We start from the raw sequence: 27,668 nt of genomic DNA on the forward strand, positions 1-27,668 counted from the left end.
ACAAAGTCCTTTTTACCTTGAGACTCTCATTCACCCTTGATAGGACACATGAATTTCCTAGAAAAATGTTTTCAGAAATGGGGAAATGGGGAGCAACAGCAAAGAGTCTTTGTCAAAAGGACAAACAGGTAGGATCACCTTTTGGATACCCTGTGATTTTTCCCAAATCACTTGTCTATCCCCTCTGATCCCTATTGCCCCTTGCCCTTGTAGCAGCTGCATCCTTTTGAATAAAGAAATAATGTAGGAAAAATTATGGCCTTTTCAGAAATACACTGTGATCCTGTTTTGAGATCCAAATAAGAGGACATCTATGTTTCCTATATCTGAGACCCTATCTGTACATCTTCCTTTGCTTTTCACAAGTGAAAAATCTTAGGTATCAACAAGGATAGAGGAAAAGAAAGAAAAATCAGATTTAGCATATTTTCTTTCCTATGGTACCTAAGCATTTAAACAATATACATGCATATATATATATATATATATATATATATATATATACACACACACACACATATATATATATATATATATATATAGCCAAACAGCACTAGCAGAGATGAAGTAGTATATTTAAACATTTGAACATCAAAATCTATTAAATGAAGGCTGCAATGGAGACATACCCAAAACATTCAATAAAGCTTTTCAACCTGAATATAGGGTTACCATGACAACGAAACTCAAAAATCCCTCTTCTTCATATAAAGTTGCTGACAAAATGCCCATGGTGGAAGCAGCATGGAGTCCTCGAATTTATAACTACTGAACGGAGGTACAAAGGATCTCCAAAACATTTGATAAAGCTTCAGGGTGAACATTTTAATATCCTCCTTAAAAAAAAAATATTCAAAAGACCCAAGCCATTTCCACACTACCTCATTTTTCTTTCATCTGAACCATTTTGAGGATTTCATGCTCTTTTAAAATCATTTTCTGTGAAAGAAAACAGTGTCGATTACAGTGGGCTAATGAGGAATATTAATAGCATTGATCTTAGGTAGGTTTGGAGAATACCAAGCATGGCATAGGAGTTTCTGCACAAACCAAGCAGCAATTGGCAGATTGATGCTGACTCAGCACAGCCAACGTAACCTTCTATGTCCTGCATGTTCCCGGGGAAGCCTTCAGATATGCAAAAGACACACTCTGCTAGAGGCAATAGAAGCAAGACACTTGGTTATCTTATTTTCAACCCTCAAAGAGTTTCTTACAAGGACAATATGTATGCAAACATGCAGGCATGTATGTGTGCATTTTCATCTCATGTACTTAACCTACTTGTTTGTATAAATTTTATGTATGCATCTGTGTGCATTCTTTGTGACTATATTCTATTCCGCAGGTCAACACAAAGGAATGGTTGTACACAGGAATGGTGGACTTATTGGTACTTCAAATTTCCTCTCAATGACGGGTGCTGTGAAGGAAATTAAGGTAATGCATTTGCCAATATCTAATAATATATAGTTTCCCCCATTTTTTCCTCTACATGAGAAAAGGTAAAATGTAGAGAGAAAAAATTTCATCTTAATGTTCTCAGCAGGAAAGCTTTAGAGTCAGGTAACTGGTGTCTAGATGGTCTGAATGATACACATCAAGGAGAAATGTGTCAGAACTTAGATATCATTTCTCATTTCCTGGAAGTATTTATGACTAAATAGTGTGAGAAGTGTTTTTAAAGTTAATCTGTAGTGCTGTTGGATTGATTTTGTTTATATGTTAGTCTGATTGCTTATGGTTTCCTCAGCTCAAGCCTGTTTTGCAGTGAGTTCATCAAATTGAGGGAAATGGTGCTTCTTTTCAGCCTGCTTTTATTTGGAGTAAGGGAGCAATCCTATAATCTCTTCTTAGAGTTGGTACCAAATTGCATGCCAGGAATGGCAAGCAACGATCCTTTCCTCCAGGTGCCTTGATCTACAAGGTAGGTCAGGCAGAGTTTTCTAAAAAGGCACATGTAAAAACTCCTTAATATCCCTTAGGCAATGTACTTTTGGAGTTAAGTGCCCATTTTTTTTTGCACGCCATGCTAGTATAGTATTCTGATTTTGCTTATGTGAATCCTCTGAGCAGTAGTTTGCCAAGTGTGGGCTGGATCGCCATCATCATCGTCACCACCTGGGAACTTGCTAGAAATGTAAATTCTCAGGCCTGACACCAGACCTACTGTACCAGACACGCAGGGGATGGGGCTCAGAATCTGGGATTCAGTAAGCCCTGCTGATTGTTTTGATATATACTGAAGTTCGAGAACCATTGTTCTACAGGAGGGATTTTGAGAGGATGACAATGTTGAGGAAATGGATGAGGATAATGAGATTAGGAGAAGGGGAGGAAGAAAAGAAGGAGAGAAATTTAAATCTTGAAAATTAAAAGAGATGTGAGGAGCATCTGATGGCAACCTTTTATTTCCTTTGTGATCCATGAAGAGATTAAGTGGCTTGCCCAAGGTCAGAAGCACAGCAAGAAAAAGAAATAACATTTGCTGACTCCTGACTCCAAGATGAGTAAAAGTTGAATATTAAATAAGAAATACAGAAAGGACTTTTCCTATCTGTGATGCACATGTCTTCTTTGACAACTCGGTCCTTTCACGTAGTGTGGGTTCAGCTTCCAATCAACATCCAGTGACTCACTGAGATTTTACTCCAAAGGAGCCATTTTCAACCTGCAGCTGTGAGTGATGATGATGCTTTCCTATTTCTGGAGAACTCAAAAGCGATCACTGTGGGAGAAACATACACATCTTTAGGTCCGTACTACAAAGGCTGATGTCTCACCATCACAAAGAACATCAAAATTATGTGAGTACCACCTACAAAACGGATGCTACCTATATAAAAATAGGATTAGACCTTTTGGAACGCAGACCTGCAGCAGTGCTTCTCAACATTGGAGGCACATTAGTATCACCGGAGGAGTTTTAAAAATCCTGAGACCCAGCCCAGGCTAATTAAATTGGAACCTCTGGCAGTGGGACTCATGCATGTGTGTTTTTAAAAACTCTCCAAATGATTTTAAGGTGCAGTCACGTTGGAGAGCAAGAGTCCTATGCCCTTGAGACCCTAAAGTGGGGTCCTTGAATTGGCAACATTGGTAACATTGCCAGTTTGGCAACATCGCCAAAAACCTGGGTTTTTTTTAGAAATTCAGAGTCTCAGGTCCCACTCCAGACTAGTAAATCAGATTCTGCATTTTAACAGGATCACAAGTTGATTTATAAGCACATTAAACTTTGAGAAGTACCAGCTTCTCCAAAGAAAATGAACTCTCTACTGATACAGATAATTGTTTAATAAACTGAAATTAAGAGTGGAAAATCAAAATTATCTGGAATCTCACCATTGTTATTTTTTACATCTCTCTATAAATATACCATTTATATTATACTTTCATACTTTGTATTTTATATGCATTATTCATACACTTTATACAGTTCATATCTTACATTTTAGCTGTTGCTGCATATGGAACATTACTTTGGGAGAATTTTTCCACAACAAATTGAAAAACTATTTGTAGAAAGTCCTATAACGTGTTTATTATTTACACGTAATAAAATTCAATCAGGACTTGAAATTCACTTTTGAAATCACCAATATTAATTTAAAAAAGTCCCCCTCATGTCTGATCGTAGGGGTTCATACTACTGGTCTAAACCTCTTGCCTAAGTGGACAAAAAGTGAGGAAAAGTCTTTTATGATGAATCAAGACAAAGTAACCTCAACCTACAAGTAACAGTCATGGAGAAATAATTTCCCTTTCTTATATTTTGTTATTCCCAGGTATCTTCGTGTTTCCAAAAATTCTTAAAACAAATCCATGCATTAAATTTGCTTTAAAAATCACTCTTACTCTTGTATGGAATGAAAGTGAAGGGGGGTTAATATTGAACGGTTGTCGTAAAAAGAGAGTTTTATAAAACGAAGCTATTTTTATGGGCTGTTGAATTTTATGGGCTTATAATATGCATCCAGCGAATTATGAAATGAAAGAAAATTGTTTGAATAACGCTTTAGACTAACTCTCACTGCTTCGCTGTGCTAAGTAGAATGTGGACCCCTGGGCAGTGTGATATAGTGTTAGTGCTGATTAACAGAAAAGGGGTCAGACCATGGTAGGACTGGGGGATTTGTAAGGACCGCTAAATCCTGGTTTCCTAAGGACAGTCCAGGCTGTTGCTTGTTGTCATGGAATAATCTTAACAGTGCTCTCTTTCACCTTTAAAAATGTCCTGATTTACATATATTAACACATATATATGGAATCTAGAAAAATGGTACTGATGGACCTATCTGCAGGGCAGGAAAAGAGATGTAGACGTAAAGAATGGACATGTAGACACAGCGGGGGAAGGGGAGGGTAGGATGAACTGAGAGAGTAACATTGACATGTATACACTACCATGTGTAAAATAGTTAGCTAGTGGGAAGCTGCTGTATAGCACAGGGAGCTCGGCCCAGTGCTCTGTGATGACCTAGATGGGTGTGGTGGGGGGCATGGGTGGGAGGGAGGTCCAAGAGTGGGGGATATGGAGATATAGGTATCCATATAGCTGATTCACTTTGTTGTACCCCAGAAACGAATACAACATTGTAAAGCAATTATACTCCAATTTAAAAAAAAAAGCGTCCTGATTTAGAAATAAAACACATGGTTCTACACAGAGAACACCAAATCCAATTCCATTAATTTATAGGAGAGGAATTTCTGAAGCGGTTGACTGTACTATTTCTTGCTTAAAATCAGCTGCAGCAACAACAAACAAAACTTTTAATGGCTCTCTATTGTCCTCTGGATGGAGCCCAAACTCCTTAGCATGATACAGAAGCCTGCATGATTTGAGCCCTGTTTACCTCTCTTCCTCTCTTTCCATCTCTCTCCGTCTTCCCCGTATTCTTCTCTCACTTTTGCTCTTGTCCACCTGTCATTCTTATTTTATGTCATATATTTGCACATACACACCGAGGTAGTGCTGTTTTCTCTATATTTTCAGCTATGCTCTTTTTATAGATATCTGATAAAGTTGGACCGGCAGGCTTCCAGGTGATACCAGTTGATCACACAGAGTAGCAAGAGGGCAGGTGTTTTCTTTTTGAGTCAGGTGTCAGAAGCTCAGAATAATTACATTTTGGAGGTCATCCATTTTTTTATACACTATATTTGCTGTAGGTCTAATTTTCTTATTCCCATTTTCCTTTAATTTCAAGTGTCTTTATGACTTGCTTTTCAAAACTTAAATTTTCCTTAAATCTTTTTAAAGATGAGGCATAAATAAACATTTGAATGCCAGACATGGTGCTGAACACTGAAGGTCCAAGAATCAATAAGACAGGGACCCTGCCCTGAGACACTTCATCATCAGGAGGGAGAGTCATACCAGTCCCGCATACCAGTCCCGACAGTTTTACCACATTGTCGTAGGCATTACAAGGTACTTCCTTCTCCCACTTCTGTAATTTTCATGAGAATGGATTTTCTCTAAACAGGTTCTAACCTTTCTCTTCCCCTTTACTCACTTTGCCTCTAGAGAGATGATTCAACTTATATGATTCATAAATGTGGGAAGAAAACATTGATTATGCTTGGAGGCAGGGGAAACCAGCACTTCTGTACCCAGATGGATAAACCTCTCTAAACTGGGATTCAACAGTAGGAAAACCATCAGATACTCATGCTAAGCTATATTTTCCATCTTGGCCTTTATCAATAATAAAGGTCATAGCTATTTTGCTCCCCCCCCTTCATCATTCCTCGGTTTTATTTCCCAACTTGTTCAGAATCTGAGCAAGGAAGACGTGTGCTATTTATCGGAGACCCCTTGGAGACACCAGCATTTGGTGCATGGACCAGAATAGTAAAAACTAAAAATAAAAGACTTGAAATTAGGGGAAGCAAAACACACTCTGGAAAGGCTTTTGGTGAGGCAGGCTGTTGTGACCTTGGCAGTTTGCGGAGGCTTATATTTGGCTAGGGGGAGTTTTATAGTTGTGCTGTTTGCTTTTAACTGCTGTGGCCTGGGCAAGAGGCTTTAAACCAGTCAAGTATTTGGCGGTGGTAGAAGTGTATAGGGGCCCACATGAGTGCTGTGAGAACAGACTGGGCCGAGCCAGACAGCCCCATTGGGGGATGGTGGGCCATGGAGGTCTTAGTGAATACACACAGTGAAGGCAAGGATCCAGTCAAAGTATGCATGTCTTTTTCCTTTTTTTTAATTTGCATTTCTGATCACCACGTGCAGGCAAACAAGCAGAGGCATGGGCCTCTGAGCCTCAGTAAGAAAGGATTTCAGGCTGGAGCTACAGCTGGGGCTGAGGCAAAATGTTATTAGAGGAGAAGAGAGCCTCCCAGCCTTCTAGCCATGAGTGAACAGAACAATATTTGCTGCTTTGAGACCATAAGGCACCTGGCTTCTGGAGGGACCTCTGAACACTAAGGTGTTTTTGGATGTAAATAGTCAGTGGAAGGGCCTAGGGAGGCAGGGCCTTGATGGGCTGCCCCAAAGTCCATTCTGTATTTGGGGCCAAAGGTAAAAACGGAGGGACTGCAGTTAGATTGAAGTGGTTTCACCTGGCAAGAGGCCCCGCCCCTACGTGGTATCAAGTTCGCTCTGGGTTGGCTCTTATTTAGAACGCAAGAACTCTTCCTCACATGGCCTATTTCTGAGGCAGAGAGAGCCACTGCGGAAGAGGCGCTGCAAATGCCCCCCCTCACACGGGAGCGAGGGTGCTGTATCATGAGGAAGAACCTACGTTCAACTTGAAACTGTGGAGGACGGAAACTGAGAGGTTTTACTAAACTCCATGGGAGAGGAAAACAAGACAAGACCTGGTGAGTAAGACTCCTACAATTGTAGGTTTCTCCATTTTTCTAGCTAAAGCGTCTCTCTTTGAGAAGTGATAGGATGCATACATATAGACCCCCTTCCTCAATATTATAAGTGGAATAGTGCCAAAATGAATCTCTAAAGGAGAGATTTCTGGGGTTAAGTTCACAGGCTAAGAATTCTGAAAAAATTGACATTGGCTGACTGACAACCAGATGAGGCTGAAGCCAGAATGTTCTCCATTTATCCTCTTCCCTCTAGATACCATTGAGTCTCTGCTGTGGTCTTTGCAAATAGTACTGAATTCTGGGAACATAATTTTGAAATGATTCCTTGAGTTTCTACTGTGGTCTTTGAAAATAGTACTGAAAAATTTTGAAGTTGTTTGGATTCGGTCATAAGATGAATTATCAGATTATATATATAATGTTTAATGTAAATTCTAAATTCTGGTTGTTAACTAAGACTTGTGTGTGGCCTTATTTCGTTTGGAATGACTGAAAGGTACTATAAGTCAGTGACTAGGAATGCATCACGTCGTCAAAGGCTGTTCTCTAATTTGGAAGTCTGGCTTGCTCTTCTTGAAGTCAAAGCAGTTGAACAAACTGAGAAGACATCCACATTACCATTACAGATACAATATAATAAAAAGCATGCTGTGAGTTTATTTTAAAATTGAGTCTATGACTGCAGTCAGATGGCTCGCTAAGGATTTTAACACAGCTGAAATCCATTCTCTAGGGATATTCTTCTGTGTTTCCCTTGAAGATTCTACAACCGCTTCTTTGAGTATTGGAATAATATCTGTGTGTATTCTATTTTGTTTATGTCTTGCGTTGTGTACCAAATGCCTTCACTCATTAACCTGTGCATTAATATTGTCTCTTTACTAGTTGGTTAAATGTTTTTCCATTTGTTTCTGTGTATTTGAAAACATGTGTTTCCACTAGCCCCTGGCGTCGATAACAGGCTGGGGCTGAAACTAAAACTTTCTGGGTCTATGTAGTCTTGCTTGAAAGTAGTAATAGGAATTAAGTGCTTACTGTGATTTTAAAATTGTAATATTTAAGGCACTAGAGTGGCAGAACTAGACAACATTGTGGCAAATATACTGTTCTTTGCTTCTTCTCTTTAATCAGAGGTATTTTAGTCTTTAAAAGCCAACAGCTGAGCAGGATATTTTCAGCGCCTTTGCAAGAAGGAAGTGACGCTTTTCAGTCTTACAGGCAGTGAAGTCCGTGAGCTGCTTCAGCTACTTTTGGCAATGACAGTAAGCGTTAAAACTACAAACGAAAACGTTTTAAACGAAAGCTTTTTTGGTTTTAACAAAATGTACTACTTGTTTTTGTTCCCTTAAAAAAAAAAGTTCTCCCCAAAGGATTGCATGTGGGATAGACTTTGTGTAAGACTCTTGTTATTTATTTCTTTTCTTTTGTTCTGATGAGGAGGGATGGGTCCCTGTAAATTTTAGACAGGAAACCTACATTTGCACCGCAGTTAATCCTTAGGTCGTTCTTGTTAGAGCAGAAGTACACCACTTTTCCAACAGAGGGCAGTGTGTATTTGCTAAACAACAGAGCTTTCCTTGAGTCCCAAGGTGTGGAAAACTGTCCTCTGCAAAGAACAGAAAGGACACCAGGAAACAATTTCTTTCTTTCAATTCTGCTTCTTCTGTAGTTTTGACTGCAGATGGCTTTTTTTTTTTTTTTGGTGAAAATTGTTAAAAAAACAAAAACAAAAACAAACCTTTTTCCCCTCACGTGTCCCTGACACCCAAGGAGGAAACGGAGAAAAGAAAGGCAAAATGCATAGAGTCCTCGGTACCATGCCCAACATATTACACATATTTGCCCATTGCTGTACCAGCCCCTGTTGATTCCTTTACCTGAACTTCCAGCCTTGAGATAAGAAAAGAGTCCATGACAGGCTCTATCAATGCTGGGATTCCTTTTGTACATTTCTGTGCATTTTGAATATTTCCTTGACAGAAAAGCAGCTTTGGAATAACTTGTGAAATAAAATTTGTATGTAAGCTTAAGTGTTAGTCACTTAAAAGATGCTCAGTTTGTCCACATAAGATGAGTTGTGAAAGTACCTTCTTGGCCGAGAATCCTCATGAAATTGCAGTTGATGAACGTAAGGAAATGGATATTTATTGAATGTTTGTTTTGTGGCCGGAATTACAAACCTTGTACAATTTATCCCATTTATTTTTTATTTTATTTTTTTAACATCTTTATTGGAGTATAATTGCTTTACAATGGTGTGTTAGTTTCTGCTTTACAACAAAATGAATCAGTTATATATATACATATGTTCCCATATCTCTTCCCTCTTAAGTCTCCCTCCCTCCCACCCCTCCAGGCGATCACAAAGCACCAAGCTGATCTCCCTGTGCTATGCGGCTGCTTCCCACTAGCTATCTACCTTACGTTTGGTAGTGTATATATGTCCATGCCACTCTCTTGCTTTGTCACAGCTTACCCTTCCCCCTCCCCATATCCTCAAGTCCATTCTCTAGTAGGTCTGTGTCTATTCCTGTCTTACCCCTAGGTTCTTCATGACATTTTTTTCTCTTAAATTCCATATATATGTGTTAGCATACGGTATTTGATTTTCATGACATCTTTAAGAGGTGGACTTTATAAATATTGTTTTATTGGGAGAGAGAGAGAGGTCAGGTGACCTCCTTAAACCACTTGGCCAGCAAATGGCAGAGCTAGGAATTTAACTTGGGGCTCTTTGATGTCAAAGGCTGGGTTCATTCTGAATTCCCCAGTTTCTCGTCTTTATTAACCCTCTGCTAAAGGGCTGGTTCTGGGAATTCTTGAGTACTTGTGCTATCGCAATTTGGAATCATAGAAAACCTTGACTCAGCATGTTAAACCTACCATACACATGTAGGGTAGTCAATCACTCTCTTCTCAGTGTATTTTTTTAGTTTGCCCTTAAGAAATATGTTTTTTTCATGGCCTCTTTTCTGGTATGCCTGGATGAAAAGGCCATATAGGCAAAAGAAAAATTTAATATGAGGAAATTGATGTTCAGCACATGGACCGAGAGGTGCTCTGTTCATATACAGGTCTTCCTCGAGTTTTGTAAGCTGACAATATCCAAAATGGAAAATACATTTAATACACCTAACCTGTTGAATATCAGAGCTTAGCCTAGCCCACCTTAATTGTGCTCATCAGAGCACTTACATTAGCCTACAGTTGGGCAAAATCATCTCACACAAAGCCTATTTTGTAATGAAGTGTTGAATATCTCATGTAGTTGACTGAGTACTGTATTGAAAATGAAAAACAGAATGGTCATCTGGGTACAGAATATTTGTAAAGGTATCAGTTGTTACCCTCATGATCGTGTGGCTGGCTGGGAGCTGCGACTGCCACTGACCAGCATCACAAGAGAGGACCACGGCATAGTTCCTAGCCTGGGAAAAATCTTAAGCTTTTTCTATCCTTTATGGTTCCTGTGTGGTTAGAGAAGCAATGGTATACTAGAGGAAAGGGAAGATATGTCCTGAAGGACTGCTTCTAAAGGAATAGTATCTCGACCACTTGGAAGAAAGAAGCAGCGAAAGAGGAGGCCAGTGGCAGAACCACTGAAAATTCTTGAGCAGGAAGCTGGTGAGCAAGTGAGCACAGACCGGGAGGACTCAAGCTTCAGAAAGAAATCAGTATGACCTCAGACATCCTCATCAGACGCCAGCCCATCAGACAGAGTGGGTGCAGATTGCATTAGCCTCTCCATGATTTGAATTTCTTTCCCCTAAGCACAGCAGTCTGCCTCTTGAAGGGTATTCCTATCGGCATAGAGAGCCTCTTGCCTTTTCCTTTCCATTTTCCTTTCATAATGAGTAAACACAGAGGTCCAGGCAGTCAGAGGTGGAAGCCAAACACAAGTGTTTTCAGAAAGCCTCTGGAATAAACACTGAAGTGCTGTATTTCATAACCCTACACAAAACTGACAGTAGCCAGCTGTTGTCTGAGCTAAACACCATCCTACAGAGCCAAGAGCCAAGAGCCACGAGGCAAAAGGGAGAAAGTGAAAATAACTCCTCTTCTACTGAACCACAGATGACAGATTAGCCAAAAAGGACCCTGGAGGAAGCAAAAGTCAATGAGGCAAAAGTCCTTGCAAATGACCCCTGCTTGCTCCCCTTTACCTCTCCAGAAATCAACCACCCAAATGGCCTTTTACTGGCGCAGCACCTGAATGCAGTCTCTTCCATCATGATTCTGCGTATTTATTCGGAATCTTGCAATAATTGGATCTCATATCACTAAACTTCTCCAAATGTTGGGCTTTTACATATGGTTTGTTTGTTTGTTTGTTTTTGTTTTTTTATGGTTTTTCCCTTACCCAATTTTCTGTATTTCCATCTCTTCACCCCTTTTACTCCCTCACAATATGATAAGTAAGAAGGACTTAACGACCCTTGTCCTCACTCTTATGTAGTCTGCTGTCAGAAAAAAATTTCTCAGGCTCTGGAAGGCTTTCTAGACTGACCCTGTGAGCAGCTCTTCCCAGAAAATAGAAATTGACCATTTTTTAAAATAGGAGTCCTGGTTGGTAGTAGAGGGAACTCTGAATGAGAATGTTGTTTGGCCCAAGGTAAAGAACAATGAATTTCAAGGCTCTTTTTTGATCTTACTTGTAGTAAGAGTAGACGTGTGTCCTAGGCAAGCATTTTATTAAAACACCATAAAGTTTATTTTCTGGGTGTGTGTGTGAGGTGTACGTAAAGGTACATCTGGGAGCTAATGTAGGAAAAAGTTTGAAAGCTAAATTGTCATGTGTAGTAAAGTAGCATCATTTTGAATCCATTCCTGCGAAGAGGAGACAGAGGCTTGTGAGGCCTTGAAATGTAGAGGAGGGACTTCCCTGGTGGCGCAGTGGTTAAGAATCCGCCTGCCAATTCAGGGGACATGGATTCGAATCCTGGTCTGGGAAGATCCCACATGCCACGGAGCAACTTAGCTCATGTGCCACAACTACTGAGCCTGCACTCTAGAGCCTGCAAGCCACAGCTACTGAGCCTGCGTGCCACAACTACTGAAGCACACACACTAGAGCCTGTGCTCCACAATAAGAGAAGCCACCGCAATGAGAAGCCAGCGCACCGCAACAGAGTAGACCCTGCTTGCCGCAACTAGAGAAAGCCTGTGCGCAGCAACAAAGACCCAATGTAGCCAAACAATAAATACAAACAAACAAACAAACAGAAATGTAAAGGAGAAGGAGCTGTGTCTTTAAAGATTGGGTCTACAATATGGTAAGAGACTGGGACTTAGTAAAAAGTATGTCTCTTAAGCCATAATCCTGTGTTGACTCCGGCCAAGGAATATTCGGAGAGTGTTATCTGATGTTGACTTTCAAGTTGGTTACTATTCTGTGCTCTGGACCAGTCACCCTATGATGTCTTTGAAACCTTCAATACAAGTTCACTGTGTACATCTGCCTTAGAGGGGTGATGCTTTGATGGATGCAAAGAGGGACAATAGACAAGTGTAAGTTACCATGGGTCAGAAAGAGGAAAACAGGCACAGGAGCAGGGACAATGGGAAAGTGCTGAGAAATCATTGAGTGCAGAAATTCATAAAGAGAAGTGATGAGAACAAAGAACCCCACTCTCACCCCAAATCCACAGATACTCCAAGAGAGTATAGACCATACCATAGTACCTGGAATGGGGAGACCAATTCATTTTGTTTAGTTATTAAGGATAGAAAGGACCTCTGAGGGCTGTGGATATCTGATTATATTCGTTTGCCCTTTTATGTTGAATTCAATTGAGTTTTGTGTGATGACATTTTTTTTTTTAGCTTGACATGTAGTTGTTTATCAGCTCCATATTTGCTCTGCTGAATGTTGATCTAAATTAAGTTGGAGCTTAAACTTAAGGTGATTTTTAGTTTGATTATCATTTAATTTTCAGGCAGACATTTAGCCCTTGCTTTGCATTTTAATGGAGAAATGTTGAGATTTTTTTAAAGTCAGGAATATCCACTTAAAATTTTTAATATGCTTCAGTTTATCTTTTAACACCTGGTAGTACAGGAAGTGTGCACATCCTAGAAAAGAAGTGGGTGAGAGGACAAGGATGGAAGTTTATAAATCATCAATATATGACGCTTGACAACTCAGTTTTTTTATAAATTTATTTATTGATTTATTTTTGGCTGCGTTGGGTCTTTGATTTATGCGGGCTTTCTCTAGTTGTGGCGAGCGGGGGCTACTCTTCGTTGCGGTGCTCGGGCTTCTTATTGCAGTGGCTTCTTTTGTTGCGGAGCAGAGGTTCTAGGTGCGTGGGCTTCAGTAGTTGTGGCACGTGGGCTCAGTAGCTGTGGCTCGTGGGCTCTAGAGCACCGGCTCACTAGCTGAGGTGCACGGGCTTAGTTGCTCCGCGGCATGTGGGATCTTCCTGGACCAGGGCTTGAACCCACGTCCCCTGCATTGGCAGGCAGATTCTTAACCACTGCACCACCAGGGAAGTCCTGACGACTCGTATTTTTTAATTCAGAAAGTATGTAAAAGTAAATTTAAGAGTTAATTTGAGCAAACATTGGTTCAAATTGGGCAGCATCCAATCTAGCAGATAGAAAGGAGTACCATGGAGGTGTACAAAATGAAAGGCCTTTATAGGCAGAAAGGAGCGAGAACAAGGGAGTTACACTAGGAAAGTCAGGTTGGTTATTACAAGATTGCTTTAGGGGGTAGCAGGGGTCCCTCTGGCAGATTACCTAACTAACGCTGGCCAGGCGATTCCTAACTGACTGGTTTAAGATTCCATTTCTGGGGGCCCCAAAACTGTAACTAAATCTCAATTTGGCTATGTGGGGCTTAGCATAAGCAACTCCATTTTAGGCCCATGGTGGTGTTTTTTCCTATGAATTCATGTGCACACATACGTCATATCCTTTGGAGACATGGGCACTTCCAGGTAAAGGAAGGCTGCTCGAAGGTTTCTCCCCATTCTCCTCCTCTTCCCTCCTCTCTGCTTGAAGGAAATCAGGTTGTCAAGTCAGAGCATCCTAAAATTCAAATTTCTGTTTTACAACTTACTTGCTATGTGACCTTTGGCATATTTCTTCAGTTTTCTCATCTCACAGTTTACTCACTTGTGGAATCAAAGTAAAAACACTGTGCAAAGTTTTTGTAAAGAGTAAATTAGGGAGGAGTTGTGGGTTGTTGAAAAGAATAAATCAAATGAAATATTATATACCATTACTAGAATAATGGCAGAAGCCATATGTTCCCATATCTCCTTTTTGTCTTAATCAGTTTCCTTTTTTTCCTCTGCTTATTACTATTATATTAAGAATGGATCACTTTCTCCTTGAGAAAGCCTTTGGGTCTGTAAGTACTAAAAATTCTCAGGGCAAAGTGGAAAGGGGAGGCTCTAGTCTTTTAACTCATCGAAATTTAAAATTGGACAGATGGGAATAGAAGATCATCTCATCCAAACTCTCTCTCTCTCTCTCTCTTTCTCCTTCCTCTTCTGAGCAGTGAGTTGTTTAAATGAGATCTGACTGGAGCAACTGGTGGGATGTGTGGGGTGCGGACAGAGTAGAGTCTCACTGCTCAGCTTCCACTTTATTTGCTGAAGGGTCTAAGGTAACCCCACCCCCCAAACCTTATATTAATCTGAAAAATGACCCATCTCATCCAAACTCTCTGATTTTTCAGATGAGGCACGTATTGTAGATTTTTCGTTTCCAATTTCGATGATTTCCAGTCATCGAAATTTAGGGCGTCCAGCCTGATTGGAAATTGTCAACTTTGACCTTTCAACTTGAATATACCACACCTTGAAAAACCTCATCAATAATGGCTGGATCTGCAGGTGTTCGCAATCTCTGGGACTGCAGTCCAGATTCTAGGGCAGCAGAGAGGAGCCAGTGACCTCACCAGTGGTTTATCAAACCACCTCAATTTTATTCTGGCATTTAATCTGCTACAGAAGCCATTTATTATTTCATCTTCCTGAGTAACGTGGACACTGTCACTTAATTAACTCACCATTTGACTGCATGTTTAAAACTGTCAGGTGGGAAGTAAATTTAGTGCTGTCTTATGATTAATAAAACGCTAAAGTCTCATTTTGTGAGAGCCAAGTAGCTGGCACCTGAACAAAAGCTGCCAGGTTTGTTGATTGATATTTGCCTTATATAATTATATGGACTGGCAGGAAAAATGCTGCATTTATTCTTTTTATATATTTGTTTTTAAAGCAAGTCATTGTGTGTGTGTCAGGGGCTTCGTGTGGTTGGTTAAGCTTAGGAGTATATCTTACCTTAACAGATAAAATGAATGATTGTGCCCTTTAGCAGGTATACTTTGTTGAAAAGAAATATTTCGGGGTCCTGGAATCGATCACTGCGTGTTTATCGAGTGATTATTCATGCTAGGTGCAGACCTAGGCTCATTTACTTATGTTCCAACTAAACTTCCAAGAAATCTGAGAAATAAGCATTGTTCTTCCCATATTACAGATCAGGAAACAAAGCTCTGAGATGTTTACTTGTTTGCGCAAGGTCACATACCTAATATTGACTAAGAGGAGATTGAAATACAGAGATATTTATGTCTAAAATCAGTACTTCTGTTTATTCCAGTGGGAGAGTTGTTTTGATTAAACCCAGTGAAATTGTTATGCTTTTGCAGCAAATATACTTTGCTTTGTTACTGTTTTTTTCTCCTGCTTCATGGCCCCCCCACAAAGGGATTTGTGTTGGAGATCCCCAAGACCACTTCTATGTTGGGTGACTTGCTAGAAAGACACATAGGACTCGGCATGTAGTTGCACACATGGCTAAGATTTATCACGATGCAAGGATACAAAGCGAGATAAGCGAAGGATTGAAGGATAATGGCGCATGGGCAGAGTCTGGAGAAAACCCGGCAGAAGCTTCCAAGAGTCCTCTCCCAGTGGAGGCACTGGGATGCATTCAATTCCTCCAGCAATGAGTTGTGACAGTGTGTGAAGTGTTGTCTACCAGGAAAGCTCATTAAAGACTCAGCACCCAGTGTTTTCTGGGGACTAGTTACAAAGGTGCTCTGACATGTATCAAAATTCCAGAAGGAGAGTGAGTGTTCAGCATAAACCACATTGTTTGCACAACTTAGGCACAGTGAGCTGCTCTTAGTGTTTAAAGAAAGTTTTATATCCGAGTAGGGAACTGTTTGCCAATCAAGTTCCCAATGCGGGTTAAGGGCCAAGTTTATAAGCAGGCCATTCTAAGGACAGCAATCTCAGGGTTACTATGTTAACGCTTATTTACACAGGATTCAAATAATCTCATTGAATGACCCCCAGTTAAACTATTATGTCATTTGTAATTCTTGAAATTTAATCAGAAAAGGAGTAAGGCTTATGCCTTGGAGTACTGAAAGGGACATGATGTATGTCAGAAATATGCCAAAACATCATTCATTTAGGGATTTTTTCCCTTCCTTTATGTATTTACTCTTGAAGTATTTACTGAATACTTACTGTGTTAGGAAATGGCAGAGCATAGTGATGAGGGCCATAGGCTCTGAATCCAAATTCCTGGGTTTAAATTCTAGTTCTGCCATTCAAGAGTTACATGACCTTAGGCAAGGTTCTTAACTTTTCTGTGGTCAGGTTTTCTTATCTGTATAATGGGTGCCTGCCTTGTAAGATTAGGGAAGATAAGTTAATAGGCTGTCTGGTACGTGGTCGCTGCTATAATAGAACATGGATGATACAGGCAAACAAGCATGAAATTACCTTACAGAGTGAAAGCTGCTTCAGTGGGTAAAATTTTAGCTGCTATGAGAGCACACGGGAGAAACTGTATACAATCTGGCGGAAGATAAGTGGAGATCTGAGAGAAGGGAGACAGATTTTGGAAGTGGAGGGAGATGATACCAGGCCAAAGGAACATCACAGGCAAAAGGCATTGAAATGAGAGTGGAACGAGGAGAGGGAGGATTGTGTATCTGAATAAATGAAGGAATAAATGGTATGTCTGGAAGAGAGATGAACTTGTAGAGATAAGCAGGGACCATATAATGAAGAGCCTTGCAAGTCCCATTAGGGAATTTTTACTTGGCCTGTGACTAACGAGAAGTCCTGGGGGGGGGACTGAACTTGGGGACAGCACCCTTTGGAAACACAAGTCAGCACGATCTTGATGGAAATTTCTTCTATATACGTGACTCCCTTACTGAAGATTGCATGGGCAGCTTCCCTCATCAAAAGACAGTGATGACTCCTCTCCCTTGGCACTTCCTCTCTGGATAGAGATCAGGAACATTCTGGGCTGGGTTGAGACAGTTTTAGGGCCTGCCAACAATAGATCAGATCTGTTTTAATCTGCCTTACCCTATGAGAATTCTGGACGTGAGAATTACAAAAGGACAGAATGGGGACATTTGATTTTAGTCACGTCTAGCAAAAGTAGCAAAGGAAACCACCTCTAAACACTAATATTTACGTCAGTGCTCACCTAACTGCAGCACAGTCCAGCCTTAGACTGGAGTCTAGTGAAAGGTTATAACCATGATTTAGGGGGATGTTTTGATTCTGTGTTTTCTTGGCCTCCTAAATTTTTTGACCGATGGTTTATTCCGTTTTCTTTCCATATGCTTCTCCTTTTACTGGTCATCTCTTTATACTTTGTTATTTGCTTTTAAAGTTTTGCTCACACACAGACACATACAGGAATGATTTATAATGAGAGCACCAGCCATAATAATGGATATGCCATTATTTGTGCAGTAAAGGGAAGTGGAAATAAGTAATTTCCTGCTGCTTTTGCTGATTTTTACTTAGGTAATATTGCCACTTGTCTGTAAGATACATTCTTCCATTTGGTGCTAAGTAAAAATGTCATCTTAAGCTAACTTTATACAACATATAACCGTTAAACTAAAATTTCTAATTGCTTTTTTTTTTTAACGTCTTTATTGGAGTATAATTGCTTTACACTAATTGCTTTTTATGTGAGGCCACTGCAGTACTTCTTAGGCAAAAATGTTCTCACCCAAGGCTCCACACTTTCGAAGTGTCCTTTATGTTTGTCTCTGTCTGTCTCTCTGTCTCTCTCTCTCTCTCTGTCTCTCTCTCTCTCTCTCACATACACATACACACACACACACATTTATTGAGGGATACACAAGTAACTCGGTCAGTTGACATAGAGAAGCCTACAGTGCCAAGCATTTGATCTCATGTTTAGCACTGGCCAGCCAGGGTAAATCTTCTCCCCATCTTTTGTCCTATGTCTTTGAAATAAAAGGTAACTCAGTAAATACAGTGAATGTGGGTTGGTCTGCTGCTGATGGTGCAGATGGAACTTGCTGCAAAGATTGAAGCAATGGAAGCACTTTAATAGATAAAAGACGAATCAGTATAAGTGTCAGCTTTTCCTCTGTTAGCATGAACATGAAAGATCTTGCATAATGAAGTAACTTTCCCATATAAATGTCCATATTCTTGTTTCTTACTCCAGTGCATGTTTCTCATGAATTAGCACAGTATTGGCAACCATTGCATATGGTGGCTGAAGAACATTTTTGTAAGTCTAGACCTCGCTGTCTGATGTGGTAGCCAATGGCCACAGGTGGCTATTAAAATTAAATAACCTTAAAATTTAGTTCCTCAGTTGTACTAGCCACATTCAAGTGCTCATTCACCACACTTGGCTAGAGGCTAGTGTACTGGATGACACAGATAGGGAGCGTTTCCATCATGGCAGTAAGTTCTGTTGGACCACACTTGTCTAGATGTAACATGTGATATTTCCATTCTTTATCAGTGCTGTATACTGACTACTAGAATAATGAATAGTTATAATATTTAATTTTAACTTACGTTTTAAATATTTAGACATGTGTTAATACTGGTCTCCGTTTGTGCTTTTTACCTGAGCCCCACAATAGAAGCTGAGGTTTATGAGGCCCTTGTCCTTTCTTAAGGTGACTGGTGTATTAGGAATACTGATTTTTGTGGGTCTTGCCCTAATTGCACTATTCTGAAATCCTTGGCTGTATGTGAACCAGATCCATGATGATGATGTGTGGAAGCATTTCATAACCACTTGAGAAACTGTAATTTTGTAGTACAGTTCACCTAATATATACTTTCAATGATACAGATAAACTTTCATGAAATGTATCTTAGTAATCGGCATGCAAAGACATTCTGGCATGGCTTAGTAAGGTAGATGTTATGATAGCGCCTTTTGGGTGTGCTAATCACATTCCATACTATGGCCATCGGAGACAGCAAAACACAATCTCTGCTTGACTTTGATTTTAGGGGCAGTGAGTATTCCATGAACTTAGAAGTGGATTCCGTTTCATTTCATGATTTAGTTCTCTCACTTCCTCTCCAACGCCAAACACACACTGAATTACACCTTTTTCTGTAACGGAAGAAAAGATACTTGGCTCTAGGAACGGCTGACTGACAATGTCATGCTCACTTCTGTGTGTCTGGCACATAATCTTTGCTTGCTTTAAATGATGCTATATGATTTTTACCCTAAGAACATCTCTGCATGTGAATTTTATGGAGGGGTTTGTTTAGGGGAAGTATTAATACCAACAGGTATGAAATCTTTACATCAAGTAACGAAACTTTTTCCCTCCCACTGAGACCATGAGGACCTATAAAATAGGAAAACTTTTGTTGTTGCTGTTGTTATTGTTAGAGCTCTGAACACCCTCCATGTATCTAAGGATACCTGTAGTATGTGATTCTTCTGTAGATTTTTAAATATTGCTCTGCAAGTATACTTTTAAAATGGGTTTTCTTCCAAAGTGAAAGAGAATGAAAACTCTCCCAATTTTTGGTAAAAAGAGGTCCAGCTCTTTCAGTAGAACCATGGAAAGAACTGGAAGCTGGCAAAAGTGGTCACTATTTTAGGGAAATTGCATTATAGTTTTTACATTTACTGCTCAGATAAGTGGTCTTGTTTACGGAACATTTCCACACAAGGCTCACTGATTCTCAGACTGCTGAATCGCAAAGGGGCTGCTTCTCTTAGAAGCAGTTACTTAACTTACTACTTAACTTACTACTTAACTTACTACTGATTGCCTCATAAGTTCATAATTTCTCAGTCTCTGGCATTTCGTTCTTGCTCTTGAGGTCATCTTTAACAGGGCAGAAAAGCTCTTCCCATAACTTGCCCATCCATGTGACAATATTTTGATGTCACTTGTCCCTGTTTATCATCTCTATTAGGAGACTGGTTTTTGAAGAGGGAAGAGATATTTGGTGTGCTAGTTCAAATCATCTCTGGACCAACATTCTCTTAATATTTAGAACGGGGAACAACAGAATCAGAACTGCCATAGAATTTGTTTTGATGGTGAAGTGGGGATGGGTTAGGAAACTACTAACAAATTGCTTTGTAAGTGCTTAATGATAACCCTAATGAAAATTTTAACAATATCGCAGACACTCATTAACTAGACAGGGCAACGCTTTTGTAAAGCTATGATTCATCTCCCTGTTCTGAAGTGATTCACGATGACAATGATTTTGAGTTAATTGTCCATTATGATACAAATTTTGGATCTATGGCTTCATTAATTGTAAGCGTCTGTCTATGTTAGATTGTCTGGCATCATTGTACTAATTTGCATAGACTGCAGAACACCCTCAAAAGGTTTGCTTGCATTTTCTCTAACGTGGCATGTGGGTCATTCCCTATCCCTAAGGAAAGGATGAATGCAAGTGGCACTGCAGTGGCAGAAAACCCTAGAATGGCTAAGGCACCGTCTGGGGGTCTGGGGAAGACGGGAGATCTTTGGATAAGAAGGGTAGGCTCCGAACAATGAGGGACTTGAGATGTTAAAACTCATCTACTTTCAGAGGAAATTAAGTGTTACGGAGAACATCCGCTTTGAAACCAGAGTAATCTAGGTTTCAGTCTCAGCTCTGCCATTCAAGAGGCTGTGGATTAGTATACAGCATGTGTAAGAAAGCAGTTGGTAGTGGTGGTGGTTTTTATTGTTAATTACAATACTAGCATTTAAATCCTGGAACCATATTTTCTTCCATAATATGCTGTATTCCTTGTGACTTAATCTTTTAAACCTTTTACTTTCTTATTGAAGGACAGTAACACCCACCCAATAGGGTCAAATTAAATGAGAACTGTAATTTGGAGCCTAGTAAGTAAGTTACTGACTGGACAGCATCGCCTAGATTCAACTGTGTGCTTCTGCGCATTGTCAGTTCTTGACTCCAGCCTGTACTTGAGAGCATTTTATCCCCTAAACTCCTTGCTGTATATACATATATAGCCATATGTTGTTCAGCTACAACCTATGGAAACACTGTGAAAAGGTCATTCTTCCTGACATAAGAATTCAAAGAAGATTCAAAGAATCCTTTGATTCCGGAAAAGTCTTATTCTTTTTTTTTATAATTTGGAGTTATAAATGTAAGCTAGGAGTTGGTAAATATAAGCTAGAGTTTGGTAAATATAAGCTAGAGTTCGAAATACAGAAGAGAAGAGCTAAAAACCTTAACCCTTCAAAATCCATAGATGAAATATATTACACAAAGGCAAAGTGTTTAATGGTTATCAATTATTCATTGATTCTTAAAAGTAATCATAATATACATCCTTGAGGCTTCTGTGCAACATGAACTCAGGGCTAGTGCAGGGGCAACATAAAGATGTAAGAAATGGAGTTGATACTCACTGATTGTATGTTACTAACAAAACAACCTACATAACTGAGCAGGAAAATGCCTCTTAAAAGGGACTAAAATTATCTCCTTTGGGTTTGAAAAAATGTATTTCTTCCCATGGAAATTTGCTGTGAACCAAAATAGCACATACTAATAGTTATCATTTACGGAGGGCCCACTATGTAATGATGCTTTTTATTTCTAATCCCTATGGCAACCTTGCAAAGCAGATTTCATTATCCCTATGTTCCTGATGAGGAAATTGAGCTTGGGAAGGGTCAAATAATTGTCAAAAAAATTTTACAAAGCTACTAGGAAAAGTTGTGTTTGGGGTGCCTCTGAGGTCACTCTTACTAGGTCCCTTGTCATTCTGTCCATAACGACACATGAATATCTCCCCTTATTAATCAAGTCACACAAATTATACTCAAGTACTTATGTATTTTTCTATAAAGGACCAGAAAAGAATGAGTATGGATTCCTGTGTGTGGAGTTACAGATTAGGATGAGTGGTTCTTGAGGTTTGTGTTTTCAATGAATTTTGAGTCAGCCACTGCGCCAGACACTGAGAATGAAAAAATCACATTTCATTACCTTCCAGGACTCGCAGCCTAGGGCAAGGATGACAAGTAGCTGGTCCAAATACCATCCTTCTCCCTGCTTGTTCCAATAGTAGATAGAGCTTGAAAGGAGGTCAAGTCAGCTCCTCAAAAATTCTTTCTCAACAGCGATTGCAGGCAATCTCTAACCATTGATTAAAATTAGCATACGACAGAAATAAAGCTTGTCTGTCACTCATGTTTTAGAGACTACATATAATCAGTCATTTGCAATGTACCGTGACAGGCTTGAAGAAGACTTGTAAATAGGTGTCTCTCTAGAACTACGGATGACTATGGATTCCTAAAGGACAGGACGATCATCTCTAATTCTGGAGGATGGGAAAGAGAAAGCTTCACACAGATTCTCAATCTTAAGGGATAGGTCAGAGTATGACAAGGGATGAGACTAGTGATTTAGGCAGGGGCCAAAGAATGGAGGAATTTATAGATTACTCTAAGGAGTTTTGAATCTATCCTGTAGGCAAAGGATTGTAAGATGCTAGATTTTACAAAAGGAGTAAATCAATCAGGAAAGCCTTGTAGGAGAGGGCAAGACTTCATGGGAAAGTGGCTGAGTGATGACACTTGAAATACTGCAATCCATCTTGGAAAGAGAAATTGAGGACCTGGATTAGAACAATAAAGTCAGTAATATAGACTGGAGGCATGACTGGAAAGCAGTCTATAGAGTTTGTATATGCATAGATCTGGTGAACATTAGTGATCAGGCATAGTGAAGGATGGTGTGAATGAGAAATTAATACCTAGGATAACTTTCTGATTTCTGGTTTGGGTTAATGAGTTGATTGGAAGAAGAGTGAGTTTTAGGAGAGAGAGTTGGTGATTTCAATGAGGACAAACTACAGAAACATTAATTCATGTTATACAGGAATATTTTGATTTTTTGTTTGTTTGTTTTGAGGACAAGTAATTGTTTCTAAACCAAACTTTAGAATATTCTCATTGAGATACTAGGAATTTAGTTTTGATGGTAATCATAAGTAAATTTTGTATGCCATTCATCTTTACTTTTTATATGCTTTACTTATTGGCAAAAGTTAGAATCAACAGGGACTTGAAGTTTATTGATTCAATCCTGAGTATGGAGCCCCTCAGAGGCAATGATTATTACAGAGTCAACTGTATTCCTGCACGTGAATGTCAGTGATGATTTTTTTTCCATTTCCATTCTGGTTTAGATCTCTCTTAGCTTTCCGGTGATTATGATTCCAACTAGACAACTCCAATAAATTTTTCTTACTGGGGAGCATCCATCCATTCCAGATCCACCAAGCAGAGTTTACAGACATCTTTTATTCTTTGCTTTTATTTGAAAAACATTGAACACTCAAATAGAAATCAACAAACTCTAATCAAAAGCGAAAATATTATGAAATTGGTGATCCTGATTTATTATGTTCTGACCACAGTGGATGCTCCAGGTAGCTCCTAGAAAGCTCTATTATATGGAATATCCTGTGTGTGTAGAGGGGACCTTGGCCAGGACACAGTTTCTGTTTGAGTCATGTGGTAGTAATACTAGGTAATTTTCTTTTTAGTCAAGAACTACTTGGTTTCCTCAGACTGAATCTGAATCTTTTTATCTCTTATGATGGTAAAACTGTGTGTGTGTGTGTGTGTGCGCATGTGTGCGCACGTGTGCATGAGCACACCCAAGGTGGAATTTTATATATTTAGAGAACTTCATCTATGTGTTTATGGAGAGGAAGGGTCCGTGAAAATTCCTACTCTGTAGAAAACATTTCCACTATCTTCCTGACTTGAGGATAAAAATGACATTTGATAGTTTTAGTAATCCTTTGCTTCTGTGAAGACCTGTGTTAGAATTGCTTGCTTTACTTATTTGTATTATGTTTATTTGGGATATATTATACAATACGTAGACAAGGCACTATTTAACTATTGGAGAAAGCCATTAGTTCTTTTGCTCAAACTTGAAGAGAATTACTGAGTACCTGCTTTTTGAATAATACTCTCCTACTTGCCTAGGTGGTCTGAATAAGCTTTTTATTTTTTTTTTTACTAGCCTGAACTCAAAGAACTTTGGATCCAATTGTTGATACAAGAGACATAGTGTTGCATGTTAAAACACTATAAGAAATCTTTTATTTGGTCTCCTTCAACTTACTCTGTAGATGTAGACAAGTGCTTTTTTTTTTTTATCCTCTAAGTTTTATCGTCTTCAAAATGAAGCTGTTGGGCTATGTAATTTTGGACTACGTGATCTAAAAGATTTCCCCCATCTTAATAACCACAATTCCTTGACCTTATTGATTGTGAAGTGAATAAGAGACAAGTGTGATTTTAGAAACTGAGAACACTATGGTTGGACTTACAAAATCATTGATCAGATTTGGTGTTTTTACTAAAGGAAGAAACCATATGAGTTGATAGAATTCTGTACCAGAGGATGGCTTCTGAGTTCAGGCCTTTGAGTTCCTTCCCTACTCTATTACTCTCACATGGAACTCATGAGTGCAGTACCTGTTTGATGTCGTGCTCTTTTAGACTGAGTATGCTTCAGGGCAGTCTCACCTCTAATGTGACCCTTACCCAGCTTACTTTGTCATGGGGAGGGGAAGTGTCTGGGCCACATTGTAAGAAGTTGTAGAAGTTTTGGAAGAGAGAGAGGAGTGGAATTTTTTCCCTTTATTTAGAGGACAGAACTGGAATTTCATGCAAATTCTGTTATATCATCAGCTGCTGATAAACAGTGAAAAGAGATTAAATAATGGGGAAAATGACAATAAGGATGAATGAATGAATACGAATTTATCAAAATTTTTGCTGCTTGGGCACGATGATGTTTATCAGCTGGGTTTGGTTTTCTTTCATAATTATTATTTTCTAAATATTTAAATGGTTTCCTTAGAAGGATTGTATAATAAATAGCAACAAACTCATGGTCTAGTACTTGGATCTGTGTAAAAGCTTGTCCCAAATTAGTTGAGTTACTTACTTATCTATGACCCATTTCTCTGGAGGATGCTTTCAGCTAGTGTTTTCTTCTCTGCCTTATTATGACAGTGGGTGAGAGTGAATTCAAATTCTTAATGTGTGACTCTTTACAGCAGAAGATTATAAGGACCTGTTCTGAATAGAATATGCTTTATTTCCATTAAGTGCATGTTTTCTTGGTTTGCAGAGTCCTGTATTTGTGTTTAAACTGCCCTTATAAATCTGGTGTGCATTTCCAGGGGTAAAAAATAAGCTGTTACATGTAGTAAGTCTGGCTAAGATTTAGGGATGAGTTCTGCTCTTCATTTTTTGCTCTTCTCTATCTCAGAAATAACAAAAGTGTACTGCTTTATTCTCTCCAATTCTATCATATTGTTGCACTTAGTAGACAAGACAGTGTTCCTATGTCTTAAATAGGATTGAAATCCACATGGCTGTGTAATTTTACACAGCCAATCCACTTCATGATGTCGAAACACTTTTATTTCTGCATGGGAGGTTTTCTACCTTGGTCTCATTAATATTGCACCTGTTTCTTCACTGTGGAATCACTGATAGGCTGCTAAGTAGAATTCAGAGAGAGTCTTCATACGTATAATGAATTTGGTTTGAACTAATTGAGAAATTATGAATTATTTTAAAGATTTGACTTGGAATTAAGGTAACTTTTGCACTATCCACACTAAAATGCTCTATGAAGCAATTTAAAAAAATCAAAAGATTGTAGGCAAGCAAATACTTCTTTTCTTTTGGTTTCCTTCATTTATAACTTTAAACTTTTTCTGACTATAAAATAAATCATATAACTTACAAATTTTTAAATACAGAGAAAGCAAGAATAAATAATCATGTATAATCCTATCAAAGAGGAAAAGCCACTCTTAAATGTTTAAACTCAAGTCCTTTTATTTAAAAATAAGGAAAATGATATACTTCATATTATTTTGAAATGCTATATTGTTACATAAAATATTTTATACATTTTAAAAATCTACATAATTACATGTATAAAATTTATTGAATCAGTTTATTATAAGATGTGAACTGGTTTCTAATTGTTTATTATAATTCTTTAAAAATTTTTTTACTAAAGTATGGTTGATTTACAATGTTGTGCCCATCTCTGCTGTACAGCAAAGTGACTCAGTTATACACATATATACATTCTTTTTTTTAAATGAAGTATAGTTGATTTACAATGTAATAATTTTAGATGAATGATTATATGTAATAAAAATAATGCTGAGCACTTATTAAAGTCCATACACTATTCCAATAATTTTATCCTCCCAATAATTCCATGAAGTAGATAATATATTTGTCCTCATTTTAAAAAGGAAATGACTGAGGCTTAGAGATTTTCTGTCATTTGACCAGGGTAGCACAGCTAGTAAGTGTGGATTTAACCCTTGTGCTCCAGACTCTGAAGTCCGTGTTTCAGTTACTGCACCCTATTGACTACGTGCAGGAATGATTTTCCCTAAAGAATAAAATTCTATAAGTGCAAATGCTGATTCAGAAAATAGGCAGAAAAATTTTTATGGTTTGACAAATTACCTTTCAGAAGGACAGTATCAATTTGTAGTCCCAACAAGCAGTCTTAAAACATATTTTTAATGTAGCTTGTTTTTTTTTTTTTTTTTTTTTGCTGTACGCGGGCCTCTCTCTGTTGTGGCCTCTCCCATTGTGGAGCACAGACTCCGGACGCGCAGGCTCAGCAGCCATGGCTCACGGGCCCAGCCGCTCCGCGGCACGTGGGATCCTCCCAGACCAGGGCACAAACCCGTGTCCCCTGCATCGGCAGGTGGACTCTCAACCACTGCACCACCAGGGAAGCCCAAGTTGTTTTTGTTGAAATTGTTCTTACTCTCCTTATTAAAGTAGGCATAAAATAGTTGAAAGAACTTGGTAACCTGGATAATGTTGCTGATAATAATGTCATTAGAGTAGTATGCAGCAGCTATTGTTTACATATAGCCTTTTTGTGCAAGGTGTTATATGTTGACCTTTACCTACATTAGCTTACTCAATCCTTACAACAGTTCTGGAAGGCAGGAATTGGTATCTTTGTTTCATAGCTAAAATTTATGGAAGTTATTAAATTTTTAGGCCATATAGTTAGAAAGCAAAGGAGTAGAAATTGGAATGTTGGTCAACGCCAGATCACCCACCTATAAACATAACCTATCAAAAAAATACAGGACTTGAGCTCATGTGGATTTTGTTCACTGCTGTATTACTGTCGATAACAGCAGTTGTCAGATACCATGTACAATAGTCACACTTCCTGTATTCTAAGTTCCTTGAGAGCAGGGAACAGATGTTTTTATCAACAGCCTTTTCTCCTCAGAGTTCTCATCATGGTGTCCCTGATGAGGACCTCACTCACTCCTCCTCTGTAGATGGACCCATGGTTCTACCCTGTGTCTCAGAATACCTTTGATCAAAGGTAGGATTACATATCTATTATCCAGTCACAGCACTTTTGAGAATGAAAAGGGGATCCTGTTCATAATAATGCTGTGCAAACAAACATAACCTGGGTTTGTCCTGGGCAAATTTGAACATATGT

The sequence above is a fragment of the Orcinus orca genome, chromosome 6, assembly GCF_937001465.1.
Source record: "Orcinus orca chromosome 6, mOrcOrc1.1, whole genome shotgun sequence".
Taxonomy (NCBI): Eukaryota; Metazoa; Chordata; class Mammalia; order Artiodactyla; family Delphinidae; genus Orcinus; species Orcinus orca.